At 36.9% G+C, this 18940-nt stretch overlaps 2 protein-coding genes across 3 annotated transcripts in view; both read left to right on the top strand.

Annotated features, from left to right (window-relative positions):
- LOC138704678 (ankyrin-1-like) overlaps positions 1-3420 on the top strand; it is a 43771-nt gene extending 40351 nt beyond the window's left edge. For both annotated transcript variants that reach the window (XM_069832803.1, XM_069832804.1), the window contains one exon: positions 3269-3420. The gene's annotated coding sequence lies outside the window, so the exon portion shown is untranslated. The remainder of the gene's footprint in view (positions 1-3268) is intronic.
- An 8747-nt stretch (positions 3421-12167) lies between these two features.
- The window catches only part of LOC138704679 (mucin-2-like), a 123996-nt gene continuing 117223 nt past the window's right edge, over positions 12168-18940 (top strand). The window contains exon 1 of the transcript XR_011333393.1: positions 12168-12520. The gene's annotated coding sequence lies outside the window, so the exon portion shown is untranslated. The remainder of the gene's footprint in view (positions 12521-18940) is intronic.

Genomic DNA, 18940 nt, shown 5'->3' on the forward strand with positions numbered 1-18940 from the left:
TGGCGGTGTAGAAATAATTAAGACATTCTTTAATGGAGGCAGTACGCCAGCCGTGGCGAAAATGTGACTCGCGAGCACATTGTGGCTCGCAATGATAGCTATGCATTTCTCTTGCTTCCTACCTCCCCCAACCCCCACCCTCTCACTCATTGCTGAGAATCTATATATATAATTTGAACTGGTAATGGAAATTACGGGAAAACGGCTGAACGGATTTCAATGAGTGACCCCTCATTTTCATGCCTGGCATCCAAAGCTTTTCGGAAAAAGAGCAGTTTTCAGTGAAATGTCAATTTTCCTACATAATTTTCCTATTTTCCAAAATCCGTCTGTTGTCAGTTTTGAGAACTAATTTTATTGAATCACGGCCGACTTGATTGAATTTCAGAACAAAACACACACTACAATAAGCAATAGGCTATTACACGAAGGCCATGACCTGCAGGATTGCCGACATATTTAGAGCTCAATTCAATTTGTTATTAAAAACTGATTCTGCAGTGTATAATTTTCTGAGTACAGCTGTGTATTGGATATTCAAATCTACGAAACTTGAGGTGGTTTGATGACATTATTACCATTAGAAATTAAATATTATTATAGTTCATATCATGATGCGTCTGTTCTTCATTAATTGTACATAATATTGATGCTATATTGATGACATGAAAGTGAAACCTTTTGAGGTTATGTAAGTAAATGTAGAGGATATCTTAATTTAGATCTTCATTTCTATAATTTACTGAGTGACTGCTATATATAACTACAAAACTTAAGTAAGATAATAATATTGTTATTAAGAATCAAATATGTTTATACGATGAAAGAGTAATGGAACGGAGAAAAATTCTCTCCGGCGCCGGGATTTGAACCCGGGTTTTCAGCTCTACGTGCTGATGCTTTATCCACTAAGCCACACCGGATACAACTCCGACGCCGGTTAGAATCGTCTCAGATTAAGCTCCAACTCTTGGGTTCCCTCTAGTGGCCGCCCTCTGCACTACGTCATAGATGTCTATGAATGCAGGACCGAAGTCCACACATGTGCTGAGGTGCACTCGACATGAGTGACTAGTTGGCCGGGATCCGACGGAATAAGCGCCGTCTTAAATCACGAAGTGATTTACGCATATCATATATATTATTTTAATGTACCGAAGTACATATGATATTTCCATGCAGATATTCTGCGTCATCATACGATGAAAGAGTAATGGAACGGAGAAAAATTCTCTCCGGCGCCGGGATTTGAACCCGGGTTTTCAGTTCTACGTGCTGATGCTTTATCCACTAAGCCACACCGGATACAACTCCGACGCCGGTTAGAATCGTCTCAGATTAAGCTCCAACTCTTGGGTTCCCTCTAGTGGCCGCCCTCTGCACTACGTCATAGATGTCTATGAACGCAGGACCGAAGTCCACACATGTGCTGAGGTGCACTCGACATGAGTGACTAGTTGGCCGGGATCCGACGGAATAAGCGCCGTCTTAAATCACGAAGTGATTTACGCATATCATATATATTATTTTAATGTACCGAAGTACATATGATATTTCCATGCAGATATTCTGCGTCATCATACGATGAAAGAGTAATGGAACGGAGAAAAATTCTCTCCGGCGCCGGGATTTGAACCCGGGTTTTCAGCTCTACGTGCTGATGCTTTATCCACTAAGCCACACCGGATACAACTCCGACGCCGGTTAGAATCGTCTCAGATTAAGCTCCAACTCTTGGGTTCCCTCTAGTGGCCGCCCTCTGCACTACGTCATAGATGTCTATGAACGCAGGACCGAAGTCCACACATGTGCTGAGGTGCACTCGACATGAGTGACTAGTTGGCCGGGATCCGACGGAATAAGCGCCGTCTTAAATCACGAAGTGATTTACGCATATCATATATATTATTTTAATGTACCGAAGTACATATGATATTTCCATGCAGATATTCTGCGTCATCATACGATGAAAGAGTAATGGAACGGAGAAAAATTCTAGAGGGAACCCAAGAGTTGGAGCTTAATCTGAGACGATTCTAACCGGCGTCGGAGTTGTATCCGGTGTGGCTTAGTGGATAAAGCATCAGCACGTAGAGCTGAAAACCCGGGTTCAAATCCCGGCGCCGGAGAGAATTTTTCTCTGTTCCATTACTCTTTCATCGTATGATGACGCAGAATATCTGCATGGAAATATCATATGTACTTCGGTACATTAAAATAATATATATGATATGCGTAAATCACTTCGTGATTTAAGACGGCGCTTATTCCGTCGGATCCCGGCCAACTAGTCACTCATGTCGAGTGCACCTCAGCACATGTGTGGACTTCGGTCCTGCGTTCATAGACATCTATGACGTAGTGCAGAGGGCGGCCACTAGAGGGAACCCAAGAGTTGGAGCTTAATCTGAGACGATTCTAACCGGCGTCGGAGTTGTATCCGGTGTGGCTTAGTGGATAAAGCATCAGCACGTAGAGCTGAAAACCCGGGTTCAAATCCGGCGCCGGAGAGAATTTTTCTCCGTTCCATTACTCTTTCATCGTATGATGACGCAGAATATCTGCATGGAAATATCATATGTACTTCGGTACATTAAAATAATATATAAAATATGTTTATACTTATTAGCCCAGTGGGGTTGGGTCTTTTTCATATACTTAATGGCGGTGTAGTGTAGATATTGATATGTGTCATTGTCTTCAGTATTGGCTCGAGAGAGCGCAAAAATTACAGTTCCCAAGGAAAGATCAAAAGGTATTACTTACTGATAAAATAAGAGGTCTAGAAAATTTTGTAGTCTCCAGATCATTTGAGCAAGATCTCTTAGTAAGATAAAATGATTTTACGCTCTACATTTTAAGTTCTACATGCAGCAGCTATACGAAAATGCTATTGTTCGAAAGCTTAGCAAACCTGACATTTCTTTTAGCTTTTGCCTACAATCCACAATGACCTGAAATAGCTACTGCTATCGTCCTGACATTGATACTTGCGTTTTCGAGTTGAAACTCAAAAACTGAAGTTGGATAGGTTCAAGAAAAAGTATTTGGCCTAAAAAAATCCATTCAGAAGGAGTATGTTTCATTATTATGGAAGCAAATAACTGTCAAAAAGACAAGTATTCTTCATTGAAAATAAATCTGAAAAATTTTTATTTGAACGTGTAACGAACTTAGTTTGCAGCAGCATTTGCTGCACAAGCCACTAGTGGTATTATAATTGGATCTTTATTAATTGCAAAATTGCCATTTTGTATTTGAATTTCAGAATTCATGACACCTGTAAAGTACGATAGAAGAGGCACGCGATGAAGAATAACGAAGAGTTACAGGAGAGAGAAGAAAGGGGAAAAAGAAGGCTACAAAAAAGATACTTTTTATGAAATATTTTAAATAAAATATACAATATTATAATATATACTTACATTGTTATATATTATCTCCGGAATGTTATGAATTTTTCCATCTTATTTTGCAAGTAGTTCACTGCGATCAGAATTAGGCTTTTTGTTAATCCACCTTGTCGTGGAACTTGACATTTCCAACGTTTCGGAACTACATACAGGTCCCAACAAGGAGGGGATCGCGACAGGAAGAATTTCGCTGTGAGATAGTAACTGGACATGCGCAGACTTTTCATGCAGTGCCAGAGTGATTCTTAACTGAATTTATTTTCGCGTGTACATGCCAGATCAAAACAAGAAGTTCTCTTCGTACTCCGGTTACACATCTTGCGTATACAGGGTGTAAGGGGTATAAGTGCCATTATTTTAACTGATGATTATTCATGTCATAAGGAAGAAAAATTGTCCTCACGATTGTTTTCTAATTGCAATATTTAACGAATTATTAAAGTTTACAATATGCAACGTTTGATAACGTTGCTAAATGGGAGGAGGGGGTTTACAGGTAGGCTACACGGTATAATACAGCTCAAGCGGATACAGACATACCGCTACAAAACAGATGCTCTGTTCTAATGCAGGGGCGGACCAGGCCAGCTGTTGTTGACATAAAACGAGCAGCAAATACAGACTTTCATTCTCATTAGTAGAACATTATAGTAAATTTCCATTTTATTTATCAATATTACTCCATTTCTTATTGTACATCTAAAAATTAACTATAATCGTTTACTGCACAAAATCACACGAACGTTTTTTTTTTTTCTAGTGCAAAATTTTAATCTCTCCTGCTTCCGTAAAATAGTAACATTTTAAAGAAATTTAAAGTTTGCAGTTTGTCGTATTTGAGGACATGACACTTGACGAAAAATCACTTCTTACAGATAAACCATTCATAATTGGTTGTCTAAGTTCAGTTTATTTTCGTATCAATACGAACTCGTTAAATTACATTTGAAAACTGTACATACCGATTTAAATCAGACTTTCCACGTGTCCACCGTCGTTCTGAAGGCAGACATCACGTCCTCTAGTCCAGTTGTTGCGGGCACGTTCAAGACTCCCAGTTTCTAATAATCGTTGAGAAACTGTTACGAAATTTCACCGATTAGGTAACCTTCTTTGCGGAAAACGTTGACGGTACATCCTTCTTGCCTCCCTTGAATTACGACAACTTTCTCCATAAATTAATAATATATGATATTCCTGAACTGTGAATAACATTGTAAGTTGTTTATCGAATACCCTGTACTGAACTGTCATCCGTTCGGCAGTAGACCTATGGTCAGGGAGCTTGAACTCAGCTGACTCGTACTTGCGTCCGTGCAGAGTACTGCCTGCTGAACACGTTGCCACGTCTCTCACGCTAGAATATTATAGTACATTATGCAACGAACCTATAATGATGGTAATTAAGACGCAAGTATGTTTGTTTATGAAACGAGCGCAAGCGAGTTTAATAATTTTCATACGAGCGTCTTAATTACCATTATAGGCAAGTTTCATACGAATTTTTATGCTCGACCATATTTCTAACTTGAAATTATTCAGAAATATTCATTTTATTTGTATCTGATAGAAGATCGGAAGTGACCTTGTTCATAGCTCGAAATTGTGAGATGTGCGCAGACGCGAAAGTATTGATTTTTTCCGAGGAACAATAATGTCATTGACCTTGATGTAATGCAGAGAATGTATAACCTGGAAATTGATTTAGAATTGAAAAACGAGATGACAAATTGAATTTATTTTAATATTATTTACAATTAACGCTAATTATTATAGTAACAGAACATAACCTTCTGCGAAAGTATTGGATTTCCAGCCTCCGTGACGTTTCCCTCGTTGTCTTTCGATTGCATATCCGAGAATAATCGAAAACCTGAACTTGAATGAATTGGTGTACTATAATGACATGCATTAAAGGACTGCTACCAGGTGTATAATTCCTACATTTCGGCATAGTCGAGCATAAACAAATTTAAGCATTCATTTTTGTCTAATTTCACTAAAACGTAATAGAACACACAAACATGTATTTAAACTAATATTAATTCTTTGCTAGATATATCTACTGATGTAATTGTTTTCGTAATTTTACTAACGATATAAACAGCATAACGCAAATAATATAAGAAAAGAAATATTTTTTTCATGGAAAACTATCAAGTTTTGACCCTATTCTGTATGGACGTTTTTTTATTCTGCAGACCATCCCCGACGACTGTGAAAAGGACGGCACTAATATCCCTTACACCCTGTATAGACTAAAGGTTAGATTTGGTTAATTCAGGATTATATTAACCAAGTCCGCGCATGCGCAATTTGATCTCACAGCCAATTTTTTTTTCTGTCAGCCGCACGGTTCCATCATCAGGGCAGATAGATGAGACCAGATACATAGCCTAATCTGTTGTGTTCATTATACCAGGCTAATTCGGAAAACTGGTTCAGTCCATCAGTTTTAACTGGAAAACACGTTTTTAAATGGAATATGAATTGCAACGCGAATTCCGTTTTCGTTCTGTATTGAAATATTTGTCCCAGTGACCTGTAGATAGGGTATTGTTTCTTAAGCCACTTTACTTACATAGAGTGAAAAGGAATGTAATATGCATATTAATTTATTTATATTCTATCCAGGATGAATCTTGGATCTTTTTTCCAGTTATGTGAATTGATAGCTTTATACCAGAGATGGGCATCGTGCTTCACTTGAGAATTTGTGCCTCACTGACATTCACAGAGCTTATCGCTCTGAGTGACATCATCTTCACAGTCCCCGTTCCTCCCTCACGTAGCTCCTAGGCGTGGGCAGGTTCTATATCAGTTTCATAAGCAATATCAATGGTGGCATAATGGCATTATCAAAGCAGTGTGTGCGCATTAGAAAACGATTATTTCATGAGAAATGGGAGGAAGAGTTTTTTCGCTGTTTAGAAGAGGAGAACATACGATGTATGTTATGCTCGAAAATCCTATTAGGCATTAATAAATTTAATATACAACGACATTACTCCTTATGTCATAAATAAATACTGAATTAGAAGGTAAGACAAATTAAATGTTATTTTTCGCACTATTCCGAAGAAAATTGATGATCTTAACATTTGCATAGTATACTAAATACGACATTATACCTTAAACACGCTGCATTAAAAGGTACGAGGAATTAAATGTTGTTTGTACGTATTATTTCCAAAAGAAATTTATAAAAAAAAATATCAAATGTGTGTAGAAAACGAAATATGATTTTCTGAAATTATTTTAGATCGAAAACGTGCAAATCTATTAAGTAATCTTGAGAAAAGCCATAATATTCAAGAAAATAAACGTAGACAACGTAATGGAATATTATTGGCTAGTTACGCAATTTCTCGCCTGTGAGTTAAATCAATTCAGCGACGGAGGAACAGTAAAGAGATTTATGATTAAAGCTGCTGAATTAATTTGCCAAATTAAATCAAAGTTTTCGAGTCTGTCACGTTAACCAAGCGCTTTCCTAATAATTCGCCACTGACCGCCTTAGCGATTACGATAAAGTGACGCAGATCACAGCAGTTAATATTTCCCATCCTACTCTGCAGTCTCCTCTCCTAGTAAACAAACTATTTCAAATCGAGTGCCTCACGTAACCGAAAATTCTGCCATGTAAGCTTTATACAGGGTGGTAGTGAAATAGTCTTGCAGATTTTCAGAGCGAATAACTCCTATTGTATGTAACAAAAAACTATAATATCATATTGGCGGAAAGTTCATAGTTTTTTCCCAAATGTTTAACAACCTCTTATTCAGTAACTATTGCGAGTAGGATTGTAATATTTGTCCTTATCGATAGGATATCTAATAAAAAATAATTTACCCTTCTTTCGCATTTCAATAGTGTGAACGGTTTTCGTGTAAATTTAATGTTAAAACTCTCTAATTTGAAGCCACTACACGATGCGATCAAGTGCCAACGTCGAGACGTAGAGCAGCTCGCCTACCGAGACACACCGAGTTCGTTGACCTCTTACATTTGCATCACGAGTACAGTGTGTTAGCGGCGATGTTTCCGGACTGCTTAATCTTCAAACTTAATTTTTTAATTAACCGTGCATTTAATCACAAAACGTAATATAGGTTTCCTATTCAAAAAATGTACCATTATTATGATCGTTCAAATAAATTATTATTATTATTATTATTATTATTATTATTATTATTATTATTATTATTACGGAAATATGTAGGACAAGAGAGAGAATATAAAGGAAGATATGGTGGAGAAGACAGATGCATTAAAATAACAGAAGTAGTAGTAATATTAATAGTGTCCACCGCTGTGGAATAACGGTTACCATATCTGACCGTGAAACGAGCGGGCTAGGGTTCAAATTTCAGTTGGGATAAGTTACCTAGTTCAGACTTTTCTGGGATTTTCCTTCAACCCATTAAGAGCAAATGCTGGCTAACTTTCGACGCTGAATCCTGGACTAATTTTACTGGCATTATCACCTTCATCTCTCTCAGAAGTTAGGTAAATACAGCAGTTAATAAGCATAGTAAAATTAATCAAATAATAAAAATATACTGTAACTTTTATGCAAAAAAAATTTAAGTGTATCTTATCAGTCTGTAAGGTTATTTCACTTCTACTCTCTAGGCCTATATGAAGTTAACAGAGAACTCAGGTATAAAACGTTGTGGCGAGTCTAACTCCTAAACCAGCGGTCCCGAGTTCGATTCCCAGTGAAGACGAGCTGCCTTGGTGAGGTTTTTTCCTGTCACTCCTATGGATGAATATCAGGTAACTTTATCAGGTGATTGGAACCCCACTTATCTTCGCCACTTCCTTTCCTCCCCCATCATTCTTTCCTCATCATCCCGTTTATGGTTCTTCAGATCACTCTACCGGCGGCCTCCCGAAGCTGCTGACTCTCTCGACCGGCCTCCATGGAATGTAGTTAAGCGACGTTGGATGGCTTCTGCAATGACACCAGACGCAGACCTACTCAGGGGAGGAGTTTCGCCTCGGACCGACAGGGGGGTCTTTGGGGGAAGTTGCCGAAGCAGGAATGGTATATGGATTCTGTCGGCTGTAGGGACCGGTCGTTAAGGGAGTCATGTGGTTAGGGCGGTGCGCGTAGGAGATCTGTGGCATGCAACTCATTCCATATCGAGGGTTAGCGCAATAGATCTCAATAGGTCGCAGTGCTGGGCCATCCGTGCCCCCCATCAGTTAAATTCCATTCCATTCCAGGTATAGAACTAGGGAATAAAAATGAACATCGGTCTCGCTTTCTTAGCGGACATAACAAGTAAGTAACCTTTAGTGTCTTACTAAGAAAATCACAACTGCAGAATCAATACTTCAACAATATTAAGAATTAATCACACTGTTTTTATTATCAGTGTAGCCTATTATTTTGAACTATGCAGTTATTTTATTGTACTTTTTGTGTTTGAATCATTGCAATTTTTTGTATATCAACATTGTTAAGTTAATTTATTTTTATTTAACAGATATGAAAATTACCTGACACTTCATATGCATGATCATTAATTCTTCAACTATGATAAAATGTTAATTTATTATTATCGTAATAATCATTATTATGATTATTAGTCCACATCTGTGGAGTAACGGTTAGCCGCGAAACCAGGTGGCACGGGTTCGATTCCCGGTTGGGGCAAGTTACCTGGTTGAGGTTTTTTCCGGGGTTTTCCCTCAATCCAATATGAGCAAATGTTGGGTAACTTTCGGTGTTGGATCCCGAACTCATTTCACCGGCATTGTCACCTTCATCTCATTCAGACGCTAAATAATCTAAGACGATAAAGCGTCGTAAAATAACCTACTAAAATAAAATTTAAAATATATATAATTATCATTACTCTAAGTCAAAGAATGTTACAGTGCGCATGCTCCGAGCCGAAAGTTTTGGTCCATATGATGTTCGAGATATTCACTTCTCTTTTCTGTTTAAGTATTATAATCTACGCTGAGAAGGAATTAAAACTGTAGTCTCTTTTGAAATGTGCTACACATCTTGAAACATTTCGCCCGCTCAACAGTTACGTATATCTCTCACTGAATTTTACGACGCTTTATCAACTGCTATGGTTATCTATCGTCTGAATTAGATGAAGGTGATAATGCCAGCGAAATTAGTCCAGGGTCCAGCGCCGAAAGTTAGAGCTGAGACGAGATGTTATGGCACCAACCTGCGCGAAGTTTTAAATTGCCGGTCAACAGGGTAGAGGAGTGGGGGTTGTTTGGGTTACGGTTCTCAAGCTCAGAGCGGCAGGCATATGCGTTTCATCTCTTTCCAAAAACATTCGTCTTATCTTAGTATCACCACTTTCCTACTTAAGACTCCGAAGGTACCTAATGAAATTACGCCAGCTATTCCATCTTTATATTCTTATTCTCCGTCCGAATCAGACGACTGATTTGTGCTGGAATCAGATGTCCCTAAGTTTATGGAAATGTTCACCAAAATACTGTCCATCACGTGCTTACATTCAATGTAATTGTTCTCTACTTTCTTCACATAATCATACACTGATATCCATTCTTGGAAGAAGCGACTACAGAGTCGGCCTCTGCTTATGCGTAGCGTAGAAATTATGGATGAGTCTTCTTAGGACTTCCTCAACAAAACTGTCTACAGCTGTAACAATCTTCTTCTTCGGCTGTGATTTTTCCGGACTGGAGAAAGAATCTGCTGTTCCTGCCCCAATATTTTTCCCTTCGTTCCTGATTCCTGCCAAGGTTCTTTTTGAAATACCAGTGGCAGCCAGTACTCTTGCACACACGCCTTTCAATGGAATTGGTATTCCATTAAAGCCTCTTCTGACATGAATTTCCATACATTGTATGCTATTTCATGTCCTTGACTATGAACTACTCTATGATTTCACACCTTAGACAATGCCATAATGAGGGCGCTCAGAAGGACAATGTTTTCAGTATTAGCAATAGCGGTAGTAGCAGAACGATCTGAACACTCGGAATGCTAGTAACCAACTGACCCAACACCCCTCCAGTTGAGTGTGAGGGCGAGTCCAAGCAAACGAACTAAAATGCGTCCCTCGCGCCGGTGCCATAACTTCTCGTCCGGGCTCTACCCAGCATTTTCTGTTAATGGGTTGAGGAAAAAAAACGGAATAAACCTCCAATAGGTAACTTGCTGCAACCAGGATTTGAACCCGAATCCGCTCGCTTCACGGTAAGACAGGCTAACCGTTACTCCTGGACATAAATGTTTATTAAAATTAACATAAGAGAGTCCCGCGTTCGTAATGTATTATCCGTCCAAGGCGAGTGAGGACCCCGCGGTTCTGCGAACTAAATTCTTTATGTGCTGTGGTTGTGAGTACATTCGTGTTACCTCTAAGTCGGCCTGTACACTAGGGCGTACCGAAAAAAAAAAATCAGGAATTCAAAACGTAAGGGTGTACAAAAGTTGACTTGTAGTCTGTACTATAAGCAGTAAAAAAACTAGGTCTCTGATTACATTTTTCACCGATACGCAGGTCTAAAGATTATCGTATAGGCCTACCTAAAGTATTCTTTATTTCCATAGTTCTTCAGCGCATGATCAATAGGGCACAAGTCACTTCTTTTCTACAATTTTTAGTTTCTGAAAAGCTATTAAAAAGGTGGGTGGGTAGATAGATAGGTAGGTAGGTAGATAGGTAGATAGATAGATAGATAGATAGATAGATAGATAGATAGATAGATAGATAGATAGATAGATAGATAGATAGATAGATAGATAGATAGATAGATAGATAGATAGATAGATAGATAGATAGATAGATAGATAGATAGATAGATAGATAGATAGATAGATAGATAGATAGATAGATAGATAGATAGATAGATAGATAGATAGATAGATAGATAGATTTAATGTCATTCAGCGATTTACAGCCATAGACAACGTCAGAGTAGATATATATATATATATATATATATATATATATATATATATATATATATATATAATACATGGCTACTACAATATGAATAAATGTAAGAATAAAATAAAAAAATAAATATACAATCACCAGATAACCACAAAGACAGGTTAAAAGTTTTAAAAGAAATAGTATAAAATCAGGTTAAAATGTACAGATTTGTCAATTACATGAGGTTAAAACAAATAGTATCTAAAATGTAATATTGCTAAATTCATTGACACTGTAGAGTGGATTTGCCATCAATGTCTTTCTCACCATCCTTCTGAAAGTAAAATATGACGTGTTTCTTATATGCAGTGGTAAAGAATTATAAAGTTTATAAGATATGGAAATAAAACTATTGGTTGTATGCTATTATGTCGACATATGTCCTTAGTATCATCACTGCATGATGTACTGGAGAAATATTATGTTGATCATTAAAGATTTTTATGTGTCTGTACTTAAACTAACAGATGCCAACACCGTATTAATGAGGAAGCTTGTAAGATTTATATTTCCACTGTTGTTACATTATAGAATTTGAATGAATAGCATTAACGAGTTACTGAAAATGTTGTTAAGATGTTCTATAGTAGAAACAAAATGATTCTTCTTGTACAAAAGCAATAGATAAGTCAATGTTTTAATAGGAAGATTTATGTAAGTATTTCTGTTTTAATATGAAATCTAACAGGTCCTTACTCGGCTTGGTCGGGTAATAGACTTTAGTAATCATTGCAACGTGTTCCTGCAGCGATAACAAGCGTCATAGACGTACGATGCCAGACCTTGATTGGTTCAGTCTCGTGGACAGGGGGGAAGAATAGTCCGACAGCTCACAGTTGCGATGCAGTCCGATCTATATCATTGCCAGAAAAACTTTAAGACAAACAATAATTGGTTACTGAAGAGGAACAACACGGGAGGGAAGATTGCGAGAGAATCAGCAAATCACGACAAGAGAAGCATTCCAGTATATGTAAGCAGAATGCGAATCGATCAAGTACACAGCTGTTACCCGAGATCGATGCCAAAGGGACGTTAAGTAGTGATTCTACAGATAGTAGATACCAAGAATCTTCAAGGAGGAAGTCAAATGCGTCGCCAGAGGGACGCTGCCAGAACCCGGGACCTTCGGCAACAAATGCTTTACTACATAACAGGTATCTCTTAAAAAATTACTTTATTAAGAAACTGAACAATTCAAAGAAGAAACGGGAAGGATAGATTATCTTTTTATTAAGTTAAAAAAGTAAAAAGATGAGGAAATTGTAATATTAGTAGAGACGTAGTATAAAATAAATTTATCCATTTATGTAATGTTGACTTCACATCTATACTAATAATAAATCTGTAGCCGAAATTTTTCTGGTAATTTTCGATTTTCCAAAAATAGTTGGTCCTAACATATATAATAACCGCCCTGAAATCGAAAATCGCTTTTTTGACATTTTTGTTTGTATGTCTGTCTGTCTGTCTGTCTGTCTGGATGTTTGTTACCTTTTCACGCGATAATGGCTGAACCGATTTATATCAAATTGTAATATAAATCAAGTTCGTTGTAACTTAGAATTTAGGCTATATGACATTCAAAATATTTTATTTAAAAGGGGGGTTATAAGGTCGACTGAATTAAATAAATGGAAATATCTCCCTTATTATTTATTTTCATGAAAAATATTACATAACAAAAGTTTCTTTAAAAATAATTTCCGATAAGTTTTATTCCATGCAAAATTTTGATAGGACTGATATTTAATGAGATAAATGAGTTTCAAAATTACAATAACAACGCCATCTAAGGCGTAATGAAATAAAAAACAAATGACTTCGCCTATAAGGGCCTTGGACAACAACAATCGAAAGCTATGAAACATAGCCTACAGAGAATGTTTCTGTGTTTGTATTAAATAATATCGAAAGCTAAATTAACCGATTTGTATAATTAATTATTAATTCACCATTGGAAAGTGTAGTTTCTCCAGTTGGACATAATGCTATAATGTTATTACAGTAACTTCTGAGTGAATCGAGGACAGGCAAGATTAAAATAGCTTCTTATGCACAGAAAACTTGATAGGCTATTCTGTACATTCGTTTCCTGCATTTCCTAAAATAATTTTTATGACCAAATGAATGGTCTCTGGATCAAAATTATCGCATTTTAATTTTTTAATACAATTTAAATTAAGTAACATAATAAACGATTTATCCTTCTATCAAACACGAATGTTCCCTGGATAAAATGTTCTATTTTAATTATGTAATTACTTTATATTTATTTCTAACGGGTGCAGCGGAGCGCACGGGTACGGCTAAACACTAATAAAGATGTTGTAAACACATTCATTACGCATCTAATTAGTAATAATATTTTTTAGTTAGGCGATGATATTGCTGTTGCATACCGGCAATGTTAACCATACATTCAATTAAATAAAATGGAATTGACTTTATTTATTGCAAACATGAACAACAATATGTTCACAATTTGATATACTAAACACTCAATTGCAGAATTTGCAGCATTTCAAATATCTGAATTCTCGTTTGAGCTCATTTTAACAAAGTTCGTTTATTTCTCCTAGTACTGCAGTTCTTCTGTTACAAACAAAAACCTATCGTGTTCAAAACTAATAAAGCAAACATAAACGAATCGCCTGTCGCAGGAAGAAACTAATAATAATAATAATAATAATAATAATAATAATAATAATAATAATAATAATAATGCCTCTCCATAAAAGACATGTTCATAAACTAATAAAAAATACAATTGCTTTTATTTAAAAATTACTTTTTTTTCTATCAAAGTGGATGAAACGTTGCACGATATACTTATCATAACCTCATATTACAATACTAGACTGGTTATCAAACTCGTATTGTAATATGAAACGTTATTGTAAATAAGCATATCGCAGGCAGTTATGTACCTAGCCGCTTGGTTTCGACTGCTTTGCTAAGATTGGAAAGTTTGCTAATTAAAGACAGACGCAATCTGGTCGAGAGAGTAAAAAATGTGCAAAAGTGCGTGGAAGTCTTCTTTAGATATAGGCCTAGTGTATGTGGAGAAATACTTGTGAAGTACTGTAAAATTGATTATGGTGTAGTATGTTGCGATCGAAAATGAATATTGGTTAAGGCTTAGTGTGTATTAATATTATGGCTCAGATGTTTATGAAAAATCGGAGAAAATTCGTCTGTTTTGGTGCTGTTACTAATGATGCGGCAAAATTTTCATTTTGTAGTATTTTATAGAATCAATGTCGACGACGTTTTAGTATAGATGACAATATAATATCTAAGCTATAGTTGAGGCAAGCACCTACAGGCTGAAATACGTCAGGACGACAATAACATGTGTATGTTATGCTTTGACAATAGTAGCCAGGCACGTGTAAGTATGTTTTTTTTTTAGTAGGTTATTTTACGACGCTTTATCAACATCTTAGGTTATTTAGCGTCTGAATGAGATGAAGGTGATAATACCGGTGATATGAGTCCGGGGTCCAGCACCAGCATTTGCTCATATTGGGCTGAGGGAAAAACCCGGAAAAAACCTCAACCAGGTAACTTGCCCCGACCGGGAATCGAATCTGGGCCACCTGGTTTCGCGGCCAGACGCGCTAACCGTTACTCCACAGGTGTGGACTTAAGTATGGTAATGGTGAATATCTGTAGATGACAATATGAAGATACGCGTGTATACGTTTCGATGACATTAAATTATATTAAATTAAATTAAATTAATTTAAATTAAATTCAATTAATTAAAAATTAAATTTAATTAATTAAACGAAACGAAATTCAATTAAAACAAATTACAATAACTTAAATTAACTGAAAGAAATTAAATTTAATTTAATTAATTAAACGAAATTAAATTAAACTAAACGAAACTAAACTGAGTTAATTCAAATTATTTAAATTAAACGAAACTGCATTAAATGAAATCAAATTAAATTGAACGAAATTAAATTAAATGATATGTTATGATATGATATATATTATATGCTATGGTATGGTATGGTATGATATGATATATGATATGATATGATATGATATGATATGATATGATATGATATGATATGATATGATATATGATATATGATATATGATATATGATATATGATATGTGATGTGATGTGATGTGATGTGATGTGATGTGATGTGATGTGATGTGATGTGATGTGATGTGATGTGATGTGATATGACATGATATATGATGATAACCTAGATGTTGATACAGCGTCGTAAAATAACCCAATAAGAAAAAGATATGATATGATATGATATGATATGATATGATATGATATGATATGATATGATATGATATGATATGATATGATATATGATATGATATATGATATGATATGATATGATATGATATGATATGATATGATATGATATGATATGATATGATATATGATATGATATGATATGATATGATATGATATGATATGATATGATATGATATGATATGATATGATATGATATGATATATGATATGATAACCTAGATGTTGATACAGCGTCGTAAAATAACCCAATAAAAAAAGTTATATGATATGATATGATGTCATCTGTACCGTTTTCTCCATGTTAATTTCCATTTTGTTTTCCCGTGCCCACTTCTCAAGTTGGTTGGTTGCTCTTTGCAGGGTGTGTGTGGAGTTCGATCCGATGACCATGTCATCTGCGTATATGTAGATTTTCACTTCCTCCGTCTCTTGTTTAATCATCTGAGCAACATCATATGTGGCGATGTTAAAGACTAGGGGGCTCAATGGATCCCCCTGCAATACGCCGTTGGTTTGCGTTATTGTTTTCGATGTGGTTACGTCGTCTGTGATCTGGATGGCGTTGGCTGTCAGCATATTATGGATCAGCACTGTGAGTTTATCTTTTCCTTTTATTTGTTCCAGCTTCGATACTAGTAGGCGTCTGTTTAATTTATCGAAGGCCTTCGTATAATCTATGAAGACTGCGTGGAATTTTCTTCGGGGGTGTCTTAGTGCGTCCTCTATATCATCTAGCAGGTTGTTGATGGCGTGTAGTGTGCCTTTTCGGAATCCGAATTGCTCCTCCGGGATCTTGTGTTATACTTCCTTGGAGATGCGTTTTGTGATTATGCTTGTGAGTATTTTCAGTGTGTTTTTTTTTTTTTTTTTTTTTTTTTTTTTTTCAGGGCGATGCCTCTGTAGGAATTCGGGTCCATTTGGTCTCCTCTCCCTTTGAATAACATTTTTATAGTCGAGAGCCTCCATGTATCTGGTATGGTGCCCTTTCTTAGGCACAGGTTTAACATATCTGTGATTGCTTGTAGTATTAGGTTTGAGTCTTTGATATGCTCGTTACATATCTCGTCTGGGCCTGGTGTTTTTTTCTTTTTCAGAGACATTATTGTCTCGTGCACCTCTTCCGTCGTGAAGGGGTTCGTTTCCGCTAGGCGTATCCCCGCAGCGACCAGTTCATATGCTGAGGTGGTTTTTCTATGTTGAGAATGCTGCTAAAGTGTTCTTCCCAGATTCTTATGTCCATTTTCCCGTTTCTCTGAGCTCTTCGTGGCCTCTACGGGTCCTTTTTGGCATCCTCCACCATCTTGGTTGCTTCCTGTTCCATGTACTCCTTGCGTTTGGCCTTCAGGAGGTCTTTGTATTCTTTCCTGTTTTGGCTGTAGTATCTGAGGTCTTCTGGGCTTCTACTGGATCTTGCCGTATGCAGCGCCTGGAGGGTGGTTCTTCTTTTTCCATAGCATTCATTGTCGAACCATTTCTGTGCCCTTCTTTCGGGGTTGTATACCATAGAAGACTGAATGGTTTTTTCCAGTGTGATGGCTGCCAATTCAATATCGTTTTATTTTATGTGGTTCTCAAATTCTCTCCATTCACTTGTCTTCTGGCTTAGTAGGTGGTTATTTAGCTGTTGTGAGGCTTTGGTAGCTGTGATTTTTACTCTGTTCTCCACTTTTGGGATGCGGAAGTTGGCCACGACTGGGCAGTGCTTCTTTAACGGTGTTTCATGTGCTGCGTAACCTACTTTGTAATTATTGAGCGAGATGTTGGATCCTTTGAAGAAGATTAGGTCTATGGCGCTACATCCGGAGTGTGCGAAGTATGTTCGTTCGTCTGCTTTGCTGACAAGGGTGAAGCCTTCTTCCGTCATCATGTCTAGCAGTTCGTTTGCTCTGTGACTGGCGACGTCTAGTCTGCAGTTCAGGTCCCCGGCTATGATGACGTTTTGCCCTGGCGCAACGTGCCTTAAGGCGGTCATGATGGTTGCTATTATGTCTTCTATTGCGGTTAGTGGCTCTGCGTATATGGCTATTACGGAGAGGTTTTCGAAATTCATCACTAGTGTGTCTTGATCCTGGTGCGTGCTTAGTAATTTTCCCATTTGAGGTTTGAAGAAATATGAGGTTCCTTGTTTTGGCCGTCCTCTTGGACCTTACATTGCAGGTATGTGTTGTGAGTAGAATCTGTTTATTTCTAATGTTTTAGTTGCCAGAGTTTCTACGAGGACTATTATGCCATGTGTGTGCAGAAAATTATTATTTGTTAGTGCTAGGGCGCTCTTTAACCCTTCTACATTCCACAGAAGTAGACTAAACTGGTAGTCTGGCTCCTGCTCCCTGGGGTCGAAAAAGCCGGTAGCGCCTTACGACGACTCCCTCTGGTCACGCCTCCGGTGTGTTGACTTTTGTTAGATCTGTCAGAGGGATCACCACTTTGTACGCCTTAAGTGTGTCTCTCGATTGGAGTTCTTGGCATTCCATTACGTTCGTTACACGTAAATTTGTGAGATGTCTTTTAACCGCTTCCTCGATTGTATTGTGGCGTAGTTTCCCTATTTATTTATTTTATTTATTTATTTATTCATTTGTTGATGAACATAACAGGCAAAGCCCAATTACAATGTTCACGACTAACAAATTAATTGATAAAACATAAACAAGGAAAAGGAATTTCATATTGAAGGTATACCGATAAGCTATCACAATTTGACTATAATTATGTGTGTGTGTTCCGCCTTTGCTTATCATACAATTAAATGAAGAAACTAGTAAGTCATTAACGTTTTCGGTACATATGTACCATCTTCAGATGTATGTATATAATGCTAATTGTTAACCAAGCCTCTAGGTGCATGTGTCGTAAACTTAAATAATCAGTGTTTTTGTGCGTACTGTACTATATCGATGAAGTGTTGCCATGATTGAATGATTACGTATCTCTTATACACGCCAGGCGATACTAAATCCATGGACTTGACAACCTTCAATTTGTTATAACAATACATCTATGGGTACAAATTACAGTAATGCCATTAACTACTAAAGAAGTGCCACAACATCACTTTCAGCAAACATAGCCATGTTAACGATATTACGTCTAGCTCAACGCCAAAAAACAAGATCACCACAACTGCCTCATTCAACTTCACATCGGCAAACACCGCACAACAAGTGATCACTAACTTCATATATTTAAAGTGATGCACAAACTATGTGTTTTTAAACAGTTTTAAATAGTGTTTTAAATATTAACTGAAACATTTAATTTTTAATTTTGATAATATGTT

The sequence above is a fragment of the Periplaneta americana genome, chromosome 8 (genome assembly GCF_040183065.1).
Source record: "Periplaneta americana isolate PAMFEO1 chromosome 8, P.americana_PAMFEO1_priV1, whole genome shotgun sequence".
In the NCBI taxonomy this organism is placed as follows: Eukaryota; Metazoa; Arthropoda; class Insecta; order Blattodea; family Blattidae; genus Periplaneta; species Periplaneta americana.